A 21,477-nucleotide genomic window follows, 5' to 3' on the forward strand; every position below is an offset into this window, starting at 1 on the left:
TGTCTGTTGGAGAATTTCTCGGGAAAATTTGTAATAGGTCTCGAGGACTGAATCTTCCTTAGCATAGAAGCCTCAGATGTATCCTCCACGGAGCTGCAGAATTCTGCCCAGGATTTGCTCTGACCCTTTCTTAGCTCGGACTTATATTTTCTTTGCTCAGCCTTATAGATGTCCCAATCGTGTCGTGCTCTTGTGGCTTTTGCTCTGTTGAAGAGTTTTCTGCAGTCCTTACTTAGACCAACCAGCTCTGGGGTTGGTCTAACAGCGGTCGCTGTTTGCCCCTTGGCTTGGCACTAGGGCATACTAACCCAAGCGAGTCATTCAGGGCCTTCGTGATCCACTTGACCACTTCCTTTTCTGGTCTACAAGGGATAGACGTGCAGAATTTGAGCCGAAATTTATCCCAATCCGCCTTCCTTCTGTTTAGCCGAGGGACTATTTCTGCAGTATTTTCTCTAAGGCTGAAACTAATATAACGATGATCAAAGAAGCTATGGTCATCCAACACTTCCCAGTCGCATATTCTTCCACTTATATCTTCCGGTACAAAGGTTATATTTAGTACCTCCTGCCTGTTCCTGGTATTAAAGGTCGGTTTATCTCTTTTATTACAAATCGCCAGATTGCAACTTATAATATATTCAAAAAGCAGCTCACCCCTTTCATTGACATCCGAACATCTACATCTGGTGATGTGCATAAGCATCACTTCCTACAATGAAGCTTTTCTTCCCTACAGAAGCGGCTGCAAACAGCGACTTAAGGTTTGAATTGTGTGCCATATATAGTGATGCCAGTCAGTAATGAAATTTGTTTATTTCAAGGCTGTCTACTACCAAATCTTCAGTGCTTAGCGACGGAAGAAGAAAAACATTTAGACTACCCTTTGCAAGAATATAGGCTCTGTGTCTCCCATTCCCCGTACCCCAGAGAAGTCAAAATCACAGAATTTTTAGTCCACGAACCGTTCCGCAACACAGCCATGGTTCCTGGATGAGAAACACGTCAAATCCCCCTGCTAACAGGAGGACCTTTAGTGCAATGGTGGAGATTTATCTGTGAAACCGGACCATAGTGAGGATTCAGAACTTCCACCACTGCCTTCTTCTGATTCCACCAGGAGTTCATCCTCGCCAAATTCGTTAGATCTTGTCATGATGAGCTTCCCTACGCATCCAGGGGCAGGTGAGAAAGCTGTTGAGCCACTCATCCACAGCACAGTGGGCACTTGCGGTATGGACGATTTCTCCTTAGATTCTTCACTAACTGCTGCTGTCGAAGTACTTTTTGAGTTCCTTGCTTCCTCGCTGGCGCACACCTTGAGCCCTCTTCAATTGGGTGACCCAGCCACACAGAGCTTGTAGGGTCCCGTTTCGAATCATCGATGCCCTCCTGTCTCGATTGTGGCAGGGGGATTTTCAGACTCCTGCAATCCGCCAGACTTTAGCGATGTGGTTCCTCAGACAAGTGTTCAGCAACAAGTGCTGAGTCGTCTCCTGATTCCCCATCCCCACAGCTTCTATAGTTTCAGTTTCAACTTGTTGAATCCGTAGGATACAACCCCTTCAGACTTGTTGAGGTCTGCGAAACAGCCGGAGTTGAGTGCTAATACTGCATGTCTCCGGTCACCATCAGCCTCATCTAATCTACCAATCTTCCATTCGGTGGTTGAAAAATTGGGATTATGTTCCCTTAGTCTTCCAAGTATCGCTTCAGGGTCTGAGGGAATCTTTGGTGTCCAAGCATGCGCCATTGGTCAAGAAGGAATATCTTCCTTCTTGACTAAATCTAGTGCTGCACCTGGCCAGATCTCACCAATCTTTTTTAGCGCACAGCGATACATTTCAATTGAGCGTTGATCGCCGATGGCAATTAGTCTGTATCGGCCCCGATACCAGCCTGCATCGTCACAAACTGGAGGAGTCCCAAGAAATTCCGCAAGGACATCGGAGTGTACTGATGACAGTCCATTGACTATTCCACTCCAATTATTCCTAGGTATGCAGCCCTGTTCTTCTCCCTTATTGACAACTGCCATCACCAAACTGTCCCTAGCGACATTAGTTTTTTAGGCATGGGATGCCCTCTCAATCTCTGTCCCTATTAGGGAGAGTCTTAGGATCATTCGCACCAAGCCTCTCAATAAACCCGAAAGCTATGCGTCAAGATATATTCATTTACAGGTAGTGGCGGTTGCCCAACAACAAAATACTGAGTACACTATCTGTCAAAATCACTCTGATGTTGAGAATGTTACTAGTTCGCGTCATTTTTCGATGTTTGTGTGTGGAATGGTTCTTAACTAGAATGCACACACACAACCAATACTCGATGACAGATAGTGCACTTCGCGAGAAAAAATTGTACTCAGCTGCTTACGGCACACTACTCCAACCTAATCCTCTCAATGCGAAAATAAGAAATTGTTTCTGGACAGATTCAACTCTGTCTATATAGCACTGATAACTAGGAGACCATATGATGGAAGCGTACTCGAACGTTTGCCTGTCAAGGTAAGTAAACAGACGTTTAGACAAGTAAGGATCATTGAACTCCTTAGCCATCTTTTGATGAAACCTAGAGTAGACATTGATCTACTGACAACAGAATCAATATGAGCATCAAATTTCAGCCCGCCATCAAGTACACACATTATCCAGTTGGTGTCTACCAAAAAAAAATATGGCATCGTCAAGGCAGACCTTCTGTAAAAGGTAATTTTCTTACATTTACTCAGGTTCAGAGTCATATAATTCGTATCGTACCAATTTGCTAACCCGTCAAGATCGCTCTGGAGGACAGCAGAATCAGTGGCAAAAGCAATCGGAGAAAATAGCTTAACATCGTCGGCGTACATCAAAATTCGGCAGGTGCTGATGACGGATGGTAGGTCATTAAGATACAGTGCGAATAGAATCGGCCCTATACGACTTCCCTGGGGTACCTCAGATGGGGCAAATATATGACGGGATAAAATTCCTTTATAAACAACTTGTTGAGTCCTATTTGATAAATATGATGATACCCAGTTTAAAAGGGAAGATAGAAACCCCAATTTGTCAAGTTCGAAAAATAAAAGGCCGTGATTTATCTTAACAAAGACTTTACTAAAATCAGTGTATATCGCATCGACCTGACACTGTACAGGGAAAGACTCAAAAATGTGAGACGTAAATTCAAGGAGGTTAGTAGACGTTGATCTTTCATTAATAAATCCATGTTGAGACACAGAAAATACAGAGCTTAGCATAGAACGATCCTACTCGTCACCAATTTCTCAAACAGTTTTGGATAACAATAAGTTTTGCTATTTCTCTATAATTTTCCACGTTACCCTTACTTCCTTTCTTTGAAGTGGGATAATAAAACTATCTTTCCACATAGCAGGAAAACATTCAGAAGATAAAGAGTAGTTGAATAAATCCGTTAAAGGAACATACAACAGTTCTTTAACACTGCAGATGGCATTCCATCTGGACCTGGATCGAAATCACGCTTGCACGTACGAAGTGCATTCAAGACCTCATCATAAGTCAATCTTATGTAAGATATTGCAAAAGGATACGCTGTGTTAAGCAACGCATTCCTAATATAGGTGGCGAATAAATTCTCAATCTCAGCTACGTCCGAAGATTCAGTATTAAAATATTTGAGTGTGTTAGGAAGGCTAGTACATTTCCTTTTGGAATTGACAAAACCAAAAACCCGGGAGATGTATATCAACAACTAGTTCTAGTGTTTCCTAACTAGACATTGTCCATGCATTCTCTGACTTTTGAATATATGTCACCGTAATAGGTATCGAGGATAGGAACTTCATATACCAAGAGGCCTCAGATGTATCCTCCACGCAGCTGCAAAATTCCACCCAGGATTTTTTTTAACCTTTTTCAGCTCTCATTATCATCAAATATATACAAATGTGAGGGTTTACTAAATTATGCTCAACACTTTGTTCTACTAGCTGTGTCATTTTTCCAATGCATGTGTGTTTTCATCATTTTTTTATAAATTCCGATGCCCACTAACACTTCATTAAGGAACAGGCAGAAGCCTTCTTGCACATCATTGAGTGCCGCCCGATTCTACTTTAAGCTCAATGATAAGGTACCTCCTTTAAGTAACCGACTCGGAACGGAGTGCCAATGAAATTGAAAAACTTAAGAAAATCTTCTATGGTGTGTACATGACATATTTAAACCGGGAGAACCTAACAAAATTTTTACTTATTTTTGATGAAAAAGTGAAAAATAATTTCCAAATATTTTAAATTGTTCGTAAGTAATAGGAAGTGGTACTATTTTTTTTTATAAAAACATTATATTCACAATTTTTATCCTAACTCCCTTTCATTTGTTTGGGGGAATTTTTCCCAAGCTTTATCGCCTCATTCTCCCTTATATATTGATTTAGAATAGCTACTTTTTTCTCTGGGAGAGATTTCCCTTTTTCGAAGTTTCTTCAGAATAAGGGAAAGGGGATTAGGGAAAAAACACCCAGTAAATTGTTATTCAGAATAAGGGAAAAGGGAGTAGGGAATAAACTCCCAGGGAATTGTTATTCAGAATAGGGCTGTAAAATTCGGGGGTTTAAGCTCATTAAAGTCGCATTTATTACCCGAATTCTTTGTAATTTGTAACAGCGAGTTATTTAAGATTCCTTGAAATTCTTGACATTATGACCCAGATCAGACCGAATTTAAACAACGCTACTTTATAGACCGATCTTCCAATTTTGGATTTTATTCCTATAAAAAAACGAATACATTACACTATTTCGCTGAAACTGACTTTTATAAGGCTTAGTCGATGCGCTTTTTCTACTCCGATTGAGACACCTCCAAAACATGGTTATTTAACGCTTCAACAACATTTTCGGGTGACGAAATTCATTGACCACCCATTTTTTACCTTAATTTTCGGAAATATAAAAAGTCATAGGGTGCCAAGTCAGGGCCGTAAGGCGGATGACCCACCAATTCGACGTTTTGGCCGGTCAAAAGGGGTCTGGTGTGAGCCGTGTCTTGATTCGCATTGAATGATTCGTCTTGTTTTGCTCGATTTTCGAATTTCTCCCAAGCTCAGAATTGAGCTCTTACGTTGATCAAGCAGAACAGTCACCACATAACCAGTTTTTCCGGAGAAACAGATGACCGTTTGCTGTGAAGGACTTCTCCCACGAACAATTTTCGTTGGATTTGGCACGACCTCGAAGACCCAAACGGTCGGTTGTTGTTTTGTTTCTATGTTTATGAGATCCATGATTCACATGACGACCTTGCATGATATCAATGTTCTATGGTACAACAGCCGGTTTTGGACGACCTGCACGGAATTCGACTTTGAGCGAGCGTCGACGACGACTGAATTCATTTAAAATTTGAGATTCTCGAGGTGACCAACTTTCAAGCTCCATGGATGAGCCCCTGTACCCACTAGGGTCCCTAAATTGTACATACGTGCATACACCTCAGCACTGACTACGTTTAGTTTAGTGTTGATATCTATATCCGTTCAACAATTCTCGAATTATTTTCAAGAGTATTCAATTTCGAAACACTGTGCAATTTCCTTTTATACAAAATTTTATCTTTGCTCTTAAAAATTTATTGGCATCATTGTATTTAGCAGCCACGCAATTGCCTGTTGCATGCGCAAAAATAAATAAATGTATGCTTTTCGACGAACTTTTACAGGACCATCACGAAAGCTCGATGCCTGATTTTAAAGCTCTCATACATCCCATACACAAGAATTATCTACGGAGTGAATTCATAAAATAATTCCACACAGACGACAGCTACCGCAGTAAAAAGCGAGCATTACAGATGTTAAAACGTGAGCTTATGTCGTCTCCTTGTATTCTGGGAACAGAAAGTGTCTGATTCGTTAACTACTCCAAAAATTACCAATTCAATTCTTTGTGTTTGCCCGGAAAATGTTCAATTCACTCAAAGTGTAGTGAAAAAAATTTCTGTAAAATCAGTGATATAAAACGACATATTTGCCTCAATATTCGCTTATTGCTAAAAATTCAGAACAAACAAAGCAAAAAAATTGGCTACAGTCAACCCAGTGAAATAGAGAAATCTATTGGTTATACACACTTACACATGCAGATACATACCCTACGGCCAGGGATACTTTGACTAAACAGGCAACAACACTTGTTGCTTGACTAAGCGTCCGAAGGAGGAAATGACTAAAAGACAAGTCAGTGGGTGTTATCGTCTCTCTTGTGAGCTTCTATTGCTTCCTTTTCATGGAGATTGCTATTGGTAAGCATTACAATCGGTGTTGACTGCAACCCTCATTTTATTGTCATCTAAACGACAAGGCCTTCCAAATAGCACAATTGCACACCAGAGTCAAGAGTATGATGAAACGAAAAAAAGCACCGATACTCACCAACACTCGTCCACTCTTTAACAACATTAATACCTGTGGCAGCCCGGCCATCAATCCATCTGCCCTCATGGTTGTGGTTTGTTATACTTACAAAGTGTATCGATGTGAATATAGGTATGGGCTTGTGTGTGAAAGCAGCGCACAAAGCCTAGGCCAATTCATGGGTATACAGTTTGGATGAAACAGTTTCCAACAGGAATCCAGAGCTCAGGAAGACTCAGTTCCAGACAATAAAATTTAACAGGATAACACTCCAAATACAACCCCAAAATCATTATGAATAACAATGGTGGGGGGCTTCTGCTTAGCTCATATGAAGGCTGCCCCTTACGTGAATGAGCATGGTTGCCAAATTGGCAAGGTTCTCGTCTTCAAATAATAGTCAGACATACATTCCCTCATTACTTGATATATTGGGTTGCCCAAAAAGTAATTGCGGATTTTTTAAAAGAATGTAAATGCATTTTTAATAAAACTTAAAATGAACTTTAATCAAATATACTTTTTATACCCACCACCGAAGGATGGGGGTATATTCATTTTGTCATTCCGTTTGCAACACATCGAAATATCCATTTCCGACCCTATAAAGTATACATATTCTTGATCAGCGTAAAAATCTAAGACGATCTAGACATGTCCGTCCGTCTGTCTGTTGAAATCACGCTACAGCCTTTAAAAATTGAGATATTGAGCTGAAACTTTGCACAGATTCTTTTTTTGTCCACAAGCAGGTTAAGTTCGAAGATGGGCTATATCGGACTATATCTTGATATAGCCCCCATATAGACCGATCGTCCGATTTAGGGTCTTAGGCCCATAAAAGCCACATTTATTATCCGATTTTGCTGAAATTTGGGACAGTGAGTTGTGTAAGGCCCTTCGACATCCTCCATCAATTTGGCTCAGATCGGTCTAGATTTGGATATAGCTGCCATATAGACCGATCCTCCGATTTAGGGTCTTAGGCCCATAAAAGCCACATTTATTATCCGATTTTGCTGAAATTTGGGACAGTGAGTTGTGTTAGGCCCTTCAATATCCTCCGTCAATTTGGCTCAGATCGGTCTAGATTTGGATATAGCTGCCATATAGACCGATCCTCCGATTTGGGGTCTTAGGCCCATAAAAGCCACATTTATTATCCGATTTTGCTGAAATTTGGGACAGTGAGTTGTGTTAGGCCCTACAACGTCCTGCGTCAATTGGCTCTGATCCGTCCAGATTTAGATATAGCTGCCATATAGACCGATCCTCCGATTTGGGGTCTTAGGCCCATAAAACACGCATTTATTGTCCGATGTCGCCGATTTGGGACAGTGAGTTAAGTTAAACCCCTTGACATACTTCTGCATTATCGCACTGATCGGTCCAGATTTGGATATAGCTGCCATATAGACCGATCTCTCGGTTTTAGGTTTTGGGGCCATAAAAAGCGCATTTATTGTCCGATGTTGCCGAAATTTGGGACAAAGAGTTATGTTAAGCCCCTCCACATATTTCTGCTATGGGACATAAGTTATGAGTTTTGCACCGGATTTTGACGAAAGGTGGTTTACATATATAGCCGAGGTGGTGGGTATCCAAAGTTCGGCCCGGCCGAACTTAACGCCTTTTTACTTGTTTTACACTTTTTTTCTAAAGCAAGCTAAAAGTAAAGCTGATAACTGACAGAAGAAAGAATAGAATTACAGAGTCACAAGCTGTGAAAAAATTTGTCAACGCCGACTATATGAAAAATCCGCAATTACTTTTTGGGCAACCCAATAAAATTGAGATTTTTAAAGTGTTTCAAGAATGTAATAGCGAAAAATATGGGGTTTCAACAGTGAAAAACCAAAAGCAGTAAAAATGTTTCATAAAAAATAAATGATAGTGCAAAATTTTGCCCAAAAGGGCTCAAGAAATAATATCGGGAGGTCGATTTATATGGGAACTATATATTTTGACCAATTCAGATCACACATAGCACGTATATTGGAGGTCATAGGAGAAGCCACTTCACAAATCGCATTACATTTCAGCTAAATCGGAAAACAATTATATCTGGTTATGAACCGATTCGAACCATACTTGTCACAGTTGTTGGTAGCAAAAGACCTAACATTAGTTTTTATCCAAATCGCATAAGAATTGCATCCTATATAGGCTCAAGAATTCAAAATCCCATATCGATTTATATGAGAGATATATCAAAACATGGACCGATATGGCTCATTTACAATTCTAAATTGCATACAATTATAAGACAACCGACCTCCTCTATCGGACAGACAGACAGACAAAACATGGACCGATATGGCTCATTTACAATTCTAAATTGCATACAATTATAAGACAACCGACCTGCTCTATCGGACAGACAGACAGACGGACGGAAATGGCTAAATCGACTCAGAATCTCAGATCATTATTTCGATGCGTTACAAAGGGAATGACGAAACTAGTATATCCCTTATCCAGGGACGGGCCCAGGAATTAATTTGGGGAGGGAGGCCCCATTCCACATCTTACATATAAAAATTAATTTGTATTTGTTTGTGTTTGTTTGTATGTTTGTTTGTCCAAAACTTCTAAAAGCAGACAAACTAAACGTCCATATCAAAATGAAAGGTATTTGGGTATAGATTTCGAATCTGGCATATAAAATCAGATCGAAGTTTTTGGCGTCACCCTACCCCTCAAAAACGCTCCAAATAGACATATACCCATCATGACTATATGGGACTCCGTTTATTTGTTTGTTCCGTAGAATTAAAAACGGCTGAGCCTATTTTCTTAAAATTGTCATAGATTGTGTAAGTTTGTCTGGAAGGAAGCATAGGCTATGTAATTTTTAAATATCGGATAGGGGCGGTCCCGCCCTCTTACGCCATTCAAAACCAAAAGTGGACTGATAGGCACAATATGGGTATCACATGCAAGGTATTGGAGACTAGAAAACGATTATTGTATTAAAATTTGAGCCCAAGTACCCAGCGGGCCGCCCCAAACCCAAAAACTGCTCTAAACAGAAATATATGACATTCATGTCAATTTGGGACTCAAAGGAAAAGTATTCGGATGTAGATTACAAATATGGCATACAAAATTAGGTCCAAGTAATGGGAGGTCGCCCCACCTCCAAATACCTCTAAATGGGAATAAGGCATTAAAATTTGCGTTCAAGTCTAGGTGGCGCTTTTTCTTCCAAAAATATGTCAAAAAGGTTGACAATAAGAGACTCAAATGAAAGGCATTTGAAAGTAGAAAATGAGTTTAATATCCAATTTTGGAGCCAAGTGTTTGGAGTACGCCCTAAACCACCCCTAAACTGAAATTCATTTCCGATTATGGCAATATGGAGCTCAAATCAATATTATTTGGGAGTAAAGAAGGAATTTGTTATCTATTTTCAGTAAAAAGTACTGGTTGCCGCCCCAGCCTCAAAACACCCTCCAAACGGTTCATATTTACCGACCATTTCAATATGGGACCAAATTAAAGGGATTTGGAGTGGAGCACGAATTTGATATCCATATTTGATTCGAAATGTCTGAGGTACCATTCCTCCCCTAAAAAGCATTACTCATTACTCTAATTTTCAAAAACACCAGAACTCGGAGATTGGTAATGTGGTTCATTCACAGTTGAAACAAAACAAGGGGTCTATTGTTGGGGTCGGGTGCCTCGGGGGCAGCCAATCACGACAACATAGAGCTCAAACGAAAGGTGCTTGAGAGAAAAAACGAATTTGATATCCAATTGAAGAGCCAAGTGTTTGGGGAACTGACCCACACGAAAATACCTCTCGATTTTATTACAGCTATTTGATGTGGAAGTTAAATGATTTTCGGGAAATTGATACTCATTTTCGGTACAAAGACCCTGGGGTCCACCCCACCCTCAAACAGAACTTATTTACCGATTATGCCATTATGGGGCTCATATGAAATATATTTGAAAGTAGACACAAATGTTATATTTACTTAAAGAGCCAAGTGTCTGGTTGGCCACCCCACCCCCGAAATACACCCTAAACGGGAAATATTTACCAGTACTGTAATAAAGGACTTAATAGAAAGGCATTTAGGAGCGGGGCGGGTAAAAATTTGCCCAGGAACCGAGCAGGGGCGAACTTCTCACACATCAATGAATGCTTTCCGATTTATACTTAAATTCAACAATAAGATAGTATTTTATAGCCGAGTCTAAGGGAGTTAAAGAGGGCGCAGCGGAGCGGGCCCGGATCGGCTAGTTTTTAATAAAATCGAAAAATTACCTAAATTCTTCTGTGACTGTGAAGTTGGTTAGGATACATCAAATTTTTATTAAAAGTTGTGGTCGCTACTGGGTGCAGGGTGAAGGGTGCTTGCCAACACACTATTTATAGGTCTATCCTAATCTTTCAAATTCTTCAAAATGTGCTTGTCTCTCAAGATTCGTCGAATCAGCTTCGGTATTTTGATGAAATTGTTTCTTTTGCGCTCATTTTAGTTTGCTCTCAAAATAATTTTATGATTTCAACAGGTTGTTGTTTGTGTCGGTATATTGGTTTTAAATTACTTTTAATTCCATACAATTTTAGGCAAACAAACTTAAAACATTAGGCAGCTATAATTGTTAAATATTTAAAAAGAGCCATCTACATTCGGCGTAAATGACTTTAGTAAGGTCTTCCTTCAAACTTTATTAAAATCGATCGAAATTCTGCTATTAATGAAAAGGGTGTCCGGTAAAAATTGACTAGTGCCACATAAGTTAGTAATTTTCATCAAGTCTTTATAAGTATTAGAATTTCCCTAATTTATTGGAGATGAAATAAGAAAAGGTGTAACAACTAAAAATGAGAAATGCGAAGAGATTTCCAAGTTATTGTAGGTGTAAACTTTTTTCTTCCTTTGGCAATCTTATTTGCGTTTTTAATTGTTATGATAATTTTTGAAAGGAAAATTTATTTCAAATATTCTCAAAAACCATATTCTCTAGAAAGCTTTTGCATTCAAATAGCCCACTAATTGATGTTAACTCCTAGCGGCAAACGTAAACTTGCTTTCGTAGAAGAACGTCTGCCGATTAATAGGATTTAACAAGATTCTTTGCTAGTTAACAAATTTCCCTATTAAGGGAGTTTCGAAGTTTTTTAAAACATTAACTTTGAAAGTTTCATAAATTTTTTAAGAAATATTTTCTTCGAAGAAAATCAAAAATTCAATAAGTACATTTTTAACTTTGAAAAAATCGCTGTGTCCAAATCTTAGGTCAGAGCCTACAGAAGTAATAAATTTATACGAGAATCAACTATACGGATAGATTTCGACCCTTAATCACTATGAACTCCGTATCAATTGCTTTAAAAACTGTATGGTGAATTGTGGAGTTCCAAGAAAACAACGAAATGGTTTCATTTGAAATAATTATTTTATTAATATTATTTTTGATCATTTCGGGGTTCTAAAATTGTGTTTTCGAGTCCTTAAAATTTTTCATTGTATTCCTGATTTAATGCATATAATTTATAACTAAAAATTTCATATTTTTTGGAAATTTGGAAATCATGCATATATTATTTATTCAAGTTTTTCAGATTATCAAGCAAAAGATTTTATTAATGCTATTTTGCATAATTTTTTTTTAAATAATATAAATTATTTTTTTTAAGTATTTTATAAGTTTTAAAACAACAATTTTTAATTTTATAAGTTTTCCACCAAAACATCAAATCAGTCATTTTGGTGAGTAAGGCAAGACATGTGTATAAAATGCTTGGCCTTTCTAGTTTTAGAACTAATTTTAAAATAATATTTTCTCAACAGATAAAATTTCAATGAAAATAAAAAACTATCATTTAGAGAAAATTTCTATTGAATTATATCCTAGAGAAATGTTTGTTTATTCTTGCCTACAGAAAATGTCATTGAAATTTAGTCTTTGAATTTACGCAGTCCTTGAGGAGCTTCAAACCATTTAAGACCCGGACCTGATGGAATATTTCCGGCATTACTACAGAAAGAGGCCTACTTTCTGCCCTAAGACTTGCATATACTCCGAAAGCCTGGCAGAAGGCAAGGATGGTATTTATACCCAAGCTCGGCAAGGCAAGTCATGCAACAGCAAAGGCCTGCAGACCTTTAAGTCCAACATCCTCTCTACTCAAAACCAAATTTATGGTGGTCACCCCATAAATAATTTGCAACGATGGTATAATACTTCTTAGGGGTAAGAAACCGAACCAGCGAGCCAGAAGGGCCGAAAAGATCTTACATATGGCATATGACTGGGCTAGATCCAGGGGTCTCAGTGTTAACAAAGAGAAGACTGAAATATTCCCGTTCACGAGAAAAACGAAGGTGGGCCAATTTAACGCACCACGTTTCCCCAACAAAACGATTTCGATATCTGACAAGGTCAAATACTTACGATAGGAAACTTAATGTCAAATTCAGGAGCATGCTGAGAAGGCTCACAGATGTTGGACACTATGTATTGTAGAAGGGCCCTACGTTCGAAATGGGGCCTGAATCCTGGCTCTACAGAAACGTGTTTATATCAATACTTACTTACGCTTCAGTAGTTTGATGGACTGCTATGGAGAAAAAGTGCAACATAAGGACAATACAATAGGTTCAGAGAACATGTTGTCTTGGCATTGGTGTAGTGGTGCGGACCACGCCCACTAGGGCACTGGGGACTACTCTAGATTTCCGACCCATTGACATACAGATTAAATGTGAGGTAGCCACTGCGGCTGCGAGACTTAAGGCGATGGGGGAATGGATTGAGGATGGGAGCAGCTCATACCATCACGGTATAATCGAGGCGACGCACAGTGTTGCCCCGGTGGACAAAAATGCAAAAATCGGAAATGAAAATTTTTATGAAATCTTTTACTAATCTTTTAGAAAACACTTCAAATATGAAGAATTTAAAAAAAAATAATTATATTTGAAGTTCCTCGTCATCTAATGGGCGTTTTCGTACGAAGGTTTTTTAACAAATGGATGATGCATATTTTTTCCCAAAAATTAAAATTTCTGTTTATGTAAACAAAATTGATTTTTTATTTATTGGGGTACCAAAATAGAATAAGATCTTAAAGAGGACATAATTGACAGCACATTTGTCAACGTAAGGTGTCACTGACATGAACATATGGTTAGTACCGTTACTTTTAAATAAGAGGCAAAAATAAAGCAATTACTGTCAAAAGTGAAATTTTCAGCAGAGTGGATCTAAAAAAGTCCAACTGGGACCACGCTAACTCTTTTTCAGCGTTCTTCAGTGAAGTGTCCTGAATCAAAAAGGCTAAATTTCAGCTGCACCAACTTGCACCATTTGCGTATATAGTGTTATATTATATTAAAGCTAAAATGAAAGTGCGTGAGTTGTATAATATTTGGTTGTCTGTTAAAGCAGTAAACCCAACGCATGTAAACAAAGTAATAATAAACAAAATCGAAAGCAATGGCAACAAGTTACTGAATGAACAAGACAAAGAAAAAATAAAATCAACTTTAAAGAAGTTCAACAAAAAATGGGTTAAATGTTCCCGTATGAAACTAAGGTTTGAATCATCCAATAATATTTGGCTGGATACCGACATGCGTCTGGGCGTAAATGATTTCTTTGAGGTAATTAAAACATTTTTTTTAAAGCTTATCACCACTATGACCAAAAATATTTAAAATTAGGAACCAAGTACTAGTGGCAGTAGAGGAAGACCACGAAAGTCCTTTGAAGAATCGTGCAATAGAACAAAGAGAAGGCGAGTGGATGAGTTAGTTACATCGAATTCATCAGAATTAATTAAAAAAGCTGCGGAAAAGCTAACTATCCTGAGTAATCAAAGCACCATATCAGTTAAAGAGGCTTTGGGCTTGTACGTTGATATGGATTTGTCCTATAGAACATACAATATGATGAGAAATTTAGTAAATTCATTTCATAAGGATTGTTTCCCATCGTATAAGGCTTTATTCAAATCTAAACAAGAACTTATACCACATGATATCGAGGTAACAGAGAGCTCTGCAGAAATTCCATTGCAGTCTCTATTAAATCAAACCGCAAAAAGCTTGATGGACTCCCATAACTTGTGCCCCAAAAAAGATATTACATTAGAATGTAAATGGGGGTTCGATGGAAGTTCGAACCACAGCGTATATAAACAAAAATTTTCGAACCCAAGAATTAATGATGAGTTTATATTTGTGGCATCTCTGGTACCATTGCGATTTTTTGATCCTAAAACCTCCACAACATTATGGGAAAACGATCGCCATTCCTCACCCAGATATTGTCGACCAATAAAATTCATGTTTATGAAAGAAAACCCTGATTTGGTGAGAGATGTGGAACGGAATATTTCACTTCAAATCGAAAAATCTATGAAGCTAACTATGATAGATGGCGCTGTCTTAAATGTTCTTACGAATAATAAAAGCAGTTCAAATTGTTGTATTTGTGGGGCGAAGCCTACCGAAATGAACTCAACTGCAGTGTCTGAACGCGATGTAAATGAAGAGCATTATAAATATGGACTCTCGACGCTGCATGCTAGAATTAAGTTTTTTGAATGTATACTCCATATTGCGTATAAGTTAAAAGTGAGAAAATGGAGGGTTTCAAAAGAACAGGAGAAACAAGTAGTTTCTGAAACTAAGTCACAGATTCAAAAAAAAATTAAAGAACAATTAGGATTAATAGTAGATAAAGTTAAAAATGGTTATGGCACAACAAACGATGGAAATAGCGCCAGAACATTTTTCTCAAATATTGAAATTGCATCGAAAATAACTGGAGTTGATAACAATTTAATACGAAACTTTTCAATAATACTGCGAACTATTTCAAGTGGATCAAAAATAAATATAGAAAATTTCGATACGCTCTTGAAGGAAACAAGGGATTTGTATTTAAGCAAGTATGCTTGGTATTTCATGCCAGCTACGGTGCACAAAGTACTTGTCCATGGAATAGGATTCATAAAATATTTCTCAATTCCTATTGGAATTTTGTCAGAGGAGGCAATGGAGTCATGCCATAAAATAATCAGAAAGGCAAGACTAGAGCATACACGAAAGTGCGACAGAGAAAAAACTAATAAAGATTTGTTTGTATATATGATTTTACACTCAGAGCCATCCATTAGTGTTTTAAGTCAAAAGAATAGAAATATCTCCGAAAACTTAAATGATATTCAATATTATATTGAGCAAGATTGAAAACCATACAAAGAAATGTTGATACCTTTTTTGAAGTGTTATTATGTTTTATGTTGTTTTATAAGAAATATGAAATAAAAAATTAAATAAAATAAATTTGAAAAAAATTTCGCTTTACATTGGTTCAAGAAGTCAAATCGGGAGATCGGATTATATGGGAGCTATATCAGGACATAGTCCGATTTGAACCATACTTACCATGGATGTTGAAAGTCATAACAGTAGCCTTTGTGCAAAATTTCAGCGAAATCGGATAACAACTGCGACCTCCAGGAGCTCAAGAAGTCAAATCGGGAGATCGGTTTATATGGGAGCTATATCAGGATATAGCCCGATTTGGTCCATACTTAATGTTTTTCTTAATTTAAGTCAAATATACATGTATTTAAAATTTTAGAGCTCTATCTTAACTCTAACTATTTTTGTCCAACGAATGTATGAAGAGGCAACACTGTGCGACGGTAGGAAACTTGGAAGGAAGGGAAAAGGTTTCTGATCGGATAACTGACACGACACTTGAGGTCGAGTGCGAGGCACTGCTGACAACGGCGCAGTCTTGGACTAACGGAACCCTAGTATTGCCATCTAGAAGATCATGTTACACGGATGGATCAAAGCTAGAGGAGAGAATGGGCCTGGGGTCTATATTGAGTACCCAAGAACTGAGATCTGTTTTAGACTGTGAACAGTAAACTGGCGATTGGAGGCCACCATAGCGTAGAGGTTAACATGTCCGCTTATGACCCTGAACACATCCTTCGAATTCTTTGGCGAGAACATCAGGAAAAATTTGAAACGGTTGTTATGCTCTCCTAATGCTGGCGATATTTGTGAGGAACTATGCCAAAGAGGAGTCGAACGCTGGAACGCTTTTCAAACTCGGCTATAAAAAGGACTGCCCTTGTCATTGAGCTTAAACTTGAGTCGCGCTCAATGATATGTAAGAAGTTTTCTCCTGTTCCTTAATAGAATGTTCATGGGCAAAGTTTTCATTTGCAAACTGGCTATCAAGGCAATAACAACCACGACCATTTGGTCACGAAAAGTCCTGAAGTGTAAGAAGGAGATTATAGCCTTCTCAGAGGATGTTATGGTCCGCATCGTTTGGATGCGTTTGTTTACCCGAAGCCTTTCGATAGACCCTCCATAATGGATCGCATTTGTCGAGTTCTATGCGCAGTATCTCTTTTTTGGCAAACAAAGAATATTGAACAAGAATATGTTATTGTGTAATATTTCAGCTCATTTAGATAAGAATTGCGCCTTGTAAGGGCTCAAGAAGCAAAATCGGGAGATCGGTTTATATGGGAGCTGTACCAAGCTATTGATCGATTCAGACCATCTTAGACACGTATGTTGAAGGTCGTGAGAGAAGCCGTTGTACAAAATATCTTCCAAATCGGATGAGAATTGAGGGCGCAAGAAGTCAAGATCCCAGATCGGTTTATATGGCAGCTATATCAGCTTATGTACCGATTTGCGCACAGTTATTGGAAGTCATAACAAAACACCCCCTGCAAAATTTCAGCCAAATAGGATGAGAATTGCACCCTCCAGCGGCTCAAGAAATCAAGATCCAAGATCGGTTTATATGACAGCTATATCAGATTATGAACCGATTTGAAGCATACTTAACACAGTTAATGGAAGTGATACCAAAACGCCACGCAAAATTTCAGTCAAATCGGACGAGAATTAAAGTCAAGACCCAAGATAGGTTTATATGGCAGCTATATCATAACATGGACCAATTTGGCCCATTTACAATCTCAACCGACCCAAACTAATAAAAAGTAGTTATGCAAAATTTCAAGCGGCTAGCTTAACTCCTTCGAAAGTTAGCGTGCTTTCGACAGACAGACTTAAAATGACATGACGATCAAGAATATATATAGTTTACGGGGTCTCAGACACATATTTGTTACAAACAGAATGACGAAACTTGTATACCCCTATTCTATGGTAGAGGTAGAGGAGAGCTTTTGTTTCTATTAAGAAAAAATATATTAAAAAGTTAAGGCAGAATGTAGTGTCGCAAAAAATTTTGGGATAATGTTATATCGCCCAAAACATTGGCTTTACGCCATTGCCTAATGCTTTCTATTCAAAGAATAGTATAACAAAAAATATTTAAAAGTCAGCAAAAGGGAGTTATTGCTAGAAACATTTGACTGGTTTCCCGAATCGCGATTTCATTTTTGACCAAGAAAAATCATCACAATGGAATTTTATTATCAAAATGCATGCTCTGGCGCAGTCACGGTCAACATTTTCATGAAATAATTTTCAAACATTAACTTATATGGACCGTACTATCGATTCAAATAAAGATTTCATGAATTTTTCTGAATTTTATGTTTTTTTTTAACCTTTCCTATAGATCTTAAAAAATCACACTTTATAAGTCACACTTAGAAACTTTAAGGAAATCGGGTAATACATGAGGATTTTATGGCTCAAGATCCCAGATCCATAAGTCCACTATATCCAAATATGACCAACTCACTGCTCTAAATTTCAGCGAAATAGCAAAATACGACCTTTATGGGCTTAAGAACCTAAATCGGTAGATCGTTCCATATGGCAGCTATATCTAAAATTTGTCTGACCTTGACTATGTTCAGTTCGGACAATAAGAGTCCTAGTGCAACTTTCCGTTTCAAATTTCAGCGAAATCGGGTAAGAAATGAGGCTTTTATGGGCGTAAAACCCTAATTCGGAAGATCGGTGTATAAGACAGCTATATCTTAATATGGTCCGATCTGGGCTATGTTCAGGTCGGACAACTAGAGGCCTTGTACTTCTATCTGTTCCAAATTTCAGCAAAATCGGGTAACAAAAGGGGCATTTATGGGTTTAAGACCCTTAATTGGCAGATCGATCTATATAGTAGCTATATCTTAATATGGTTCATTCAGAATCAAACTCGTTGCGGATGTAGACAGAAAGTCACCGTTTTAGATTCCAAAAAAAAAAAAAAATCAGGAAATAAACGCGCTTTTAAATCGGTAGGTTGATCTTTATGGCAGCTTTATCTAATTATGGTCCGATTATACCATTATCGATTCGGATATCGGGGGCCTATCAAAAAAACTTGGCAAATGCCATTAATGGTGGATGGTATACCAGATTCAGCCCTGACACACTTAGCTCGATCTTATTTGTTTTGACTTTAAGACGAATCTTTTTAAAGTTGGTACAAATCTGTCCACTGATATGTTTTCGATTACGATTTAACGAAAGTCAACTCTAAAGTTATTTCATGTTAATTTAATTATTTTAAATGTTTGTTTTAATTCGCCAAATAACAAGTTCGTAAACCAAAAAAATAGCTAATAAGCAGGGTTGTCGAGCTTGGTTAATGTGGTAATTGTATCATAGATGCGTTTTCGCAATTAATACAATTCAAATTCAACATACCAACGCACGACCCTTGAAGCCATCACACCCAATATGGTTGAAAAGTCTTCTAACCAAAGACGAAACGCGTCCCATAGTGGTTGGTGTGTGTTGCTATCTTCGGCTTTCCTTTTCCATTTGCATCTCCGATCAATGAGCTCGTCTCGAAAGAGAAACAAACAACAAAACAATATATTTTAATGGTTTTTGTTTTGTCGGTTTCCAATCTCAAAATCCGCTTCGCTCTGATCCGCTCCACGCTCCAATTGTCACAGGTCGTAACAAATCATACAACAAGTGGTAGGAAACGTACTTTTTCTAGTATGATTGAAGCCTTGAAAGTATATATTAGGCGACTTGAAGATTTTATTTTAATTTGTACATTTAGGTACCAAAACGTAAAAAATGGCACTTTCTTTGCAATTTGAGTTTAAGCTCTGATATTTGGGATACATGTACCCCGTGACAGTATATATTGGGCAACTGGAAGATTTTTTTGAAATTTGTAAATTTTGGGATTAGGATTGAGCTACAGCTATAAAATCTTGGATACAGGCACATCCTGATAGTATGTTTGGTGTGAAAGACTAGGCCAGAAATTTGTACATTTAGGTACCAAAACGTAAAAAATGGCACTTTCTTTGCAATTTGAGTTTAAGCTCTGATATTTGGGATACATGTACCCCGTGACAGTATATATTGGGCAACTGGAAGATTTTTTTGAAATTTGTAAATTTTGGTAGTAAGACGTACAAATCATACTTTTTTAAGGATTGAGCTACAGCTATAAAATCTTGGATACAGGCACATCCTGATAGTATGTTTGGTGTGAAAGACTAGGCCAGAAATTCGTACATTTAGGTACTAAAATGAAATGCACACAATAGTTCTTTTTTTACAAATTTACCTAAAGCTCTAACACTGGGATACAATCGTATATAGTGGACATCTAGAAGTTAATATTTGTTAATTTAATTAATTTTAATTTTAATTTTTTTTATGGAGTGAGCTAGATCTCTGAAATTTACAATACAGATACACCTTGACAGAATGTATAGGCGACTACAAGATTTTTTGTAAATCTTACATTTAGGTACTAAACCGTTTCAATTTGTACTTTCCGTTTTACATATTGAGCTAAGGCTCACATAATTCGGAAACATTAACAGAAGTTTATTGGGATGTGTATTACACACGACTCAATGAATACAATAAGATTACCAGAGCGGCAAAACTCCTGGAAGCTTTTCTGTGAACAGGTCGATAGCGTTAATGACGCCGCGAAGATAAAAAAGTTTCTCTCAAAAACCCATGTCCAAACTGAAACTTTAGTAGACGATATGGGAGTGAGAGCTGAGACAACGGAGGATGTAAACCCATTTTCCACAGGATACGACGGGACTCACGGAGACACCGGAATCTTGGAATAATGACGTTGATCGAAGGTTTATAATAACGGAATTTATGGCGAAGGAATCCTGGAGAAGCTTTAAACCATTTAAGTCACCCGGACCTGATGGGATATTTCCGGCGTTACTACTCTTATCTGGCGCCTCGTCTGGCGAAAATTTTCACAGCCTGCCTAGGACTTTCTTATACTCCGAAAGCCTGGCAGGAGGCAAGGTTGGTGTTTATACCTAAGCCCGGCAAGGCAAGTTATGCGACACCAAAGGCCTACAGACCCATAAGCCCTATGTCCTTTCTACTCAAAACTATGTAACGTATTGTAAACAGCATGATAAAGAGTACTGCTCAAATACAAACAGCCTATGTCAAGGGAAGGTCGGTGGAGACTGACCTGCACGAGGTTGTGCATAAAATAGAAGAATCGTTCGATGCCAAAACGTACACACTGGCGGTATGCATTAATATCGAGGGGGCTTTTAACAATGTGCGTAGCGACACACTGATCCAATCCTTAGGCCAGTACAGGGTGGACCCGGTCCTTAGAGACTGGATAAACCATATTCAAAGGAACAGGCGGAAAAATTGTGTGTCCAATGGCATAAATATAAGGGAGAAAGTGGCACAGGGCACGCCACAGGGGGGCATTTTATCGTCACTCCTATGGGTGCCCACCATAAATGACCTACATATTACGAATGCTGACTAAGGAGAGATTTGAACCAGTCTGCTACGCAGACGATGTTATAATACTTCTAAGAGTTAAGGATCCGAACGAGCTATACAGAAGGGCCGAAAGGGTCTTGCATATGACTGGGCTAGAAGTTTTAGATACAAACTTCTCTTGTGTAAGTTTCAAGTCTATCTGAATCTTTATTTCAAATTTTCCTTAACGCTAGCTTAATAAATAAATGTTTACAATTAGCTGATGAATTCTTCATAGTATATGTTTACATTATGGCTCGCTATGGGTGGTCAAATGATATTTGCATTGAACTCTGTTTCTCTGTGGCTGGTTGGGGTAAATGGATTTTGTATATACAAAATCCATTTGCGACAATTTC

The 21,477-nt window shown here is 38.1% G+C and overlaps 1 protein-coding gene across 1 annotated transcript in view; it reads left to right on the plus strand.

Moving 5' to 3' along the window:
* Positions 1-6,194: 6,194 nt before the first annotated feature.
* LOC106084907 (uncharacterized) overlaps positions 6,195-21,477 on the plus strand; it is a 146,785-nt gene continuing 131,502 nt past the window's right edge. Inside the window, exon 1 of the mRNA XM_013248875.2 lies at positions 6,195-6,277. The gene's annotated coding sequence lies outside the window, so the exon portion shown is untranslated. The remainder of the gene's footprint in view (positions 6,278-21,477) is intronic.

The sequence above is a fragment of the Stomoxys calcitrans genome, chromosome 5 (genome assembly GCF_963082655.1).
Source record: "Stomoxys calcitrans chromosome 5, idStoCalc2.1, whole genome shotgun sequence".
Taxonomy (NCBI): Eukaryota; Metazoa; Arthropoda; class Insecta; order Diptera; family Muscidae; genus Stomoxys; species Stomoxys calcitrans.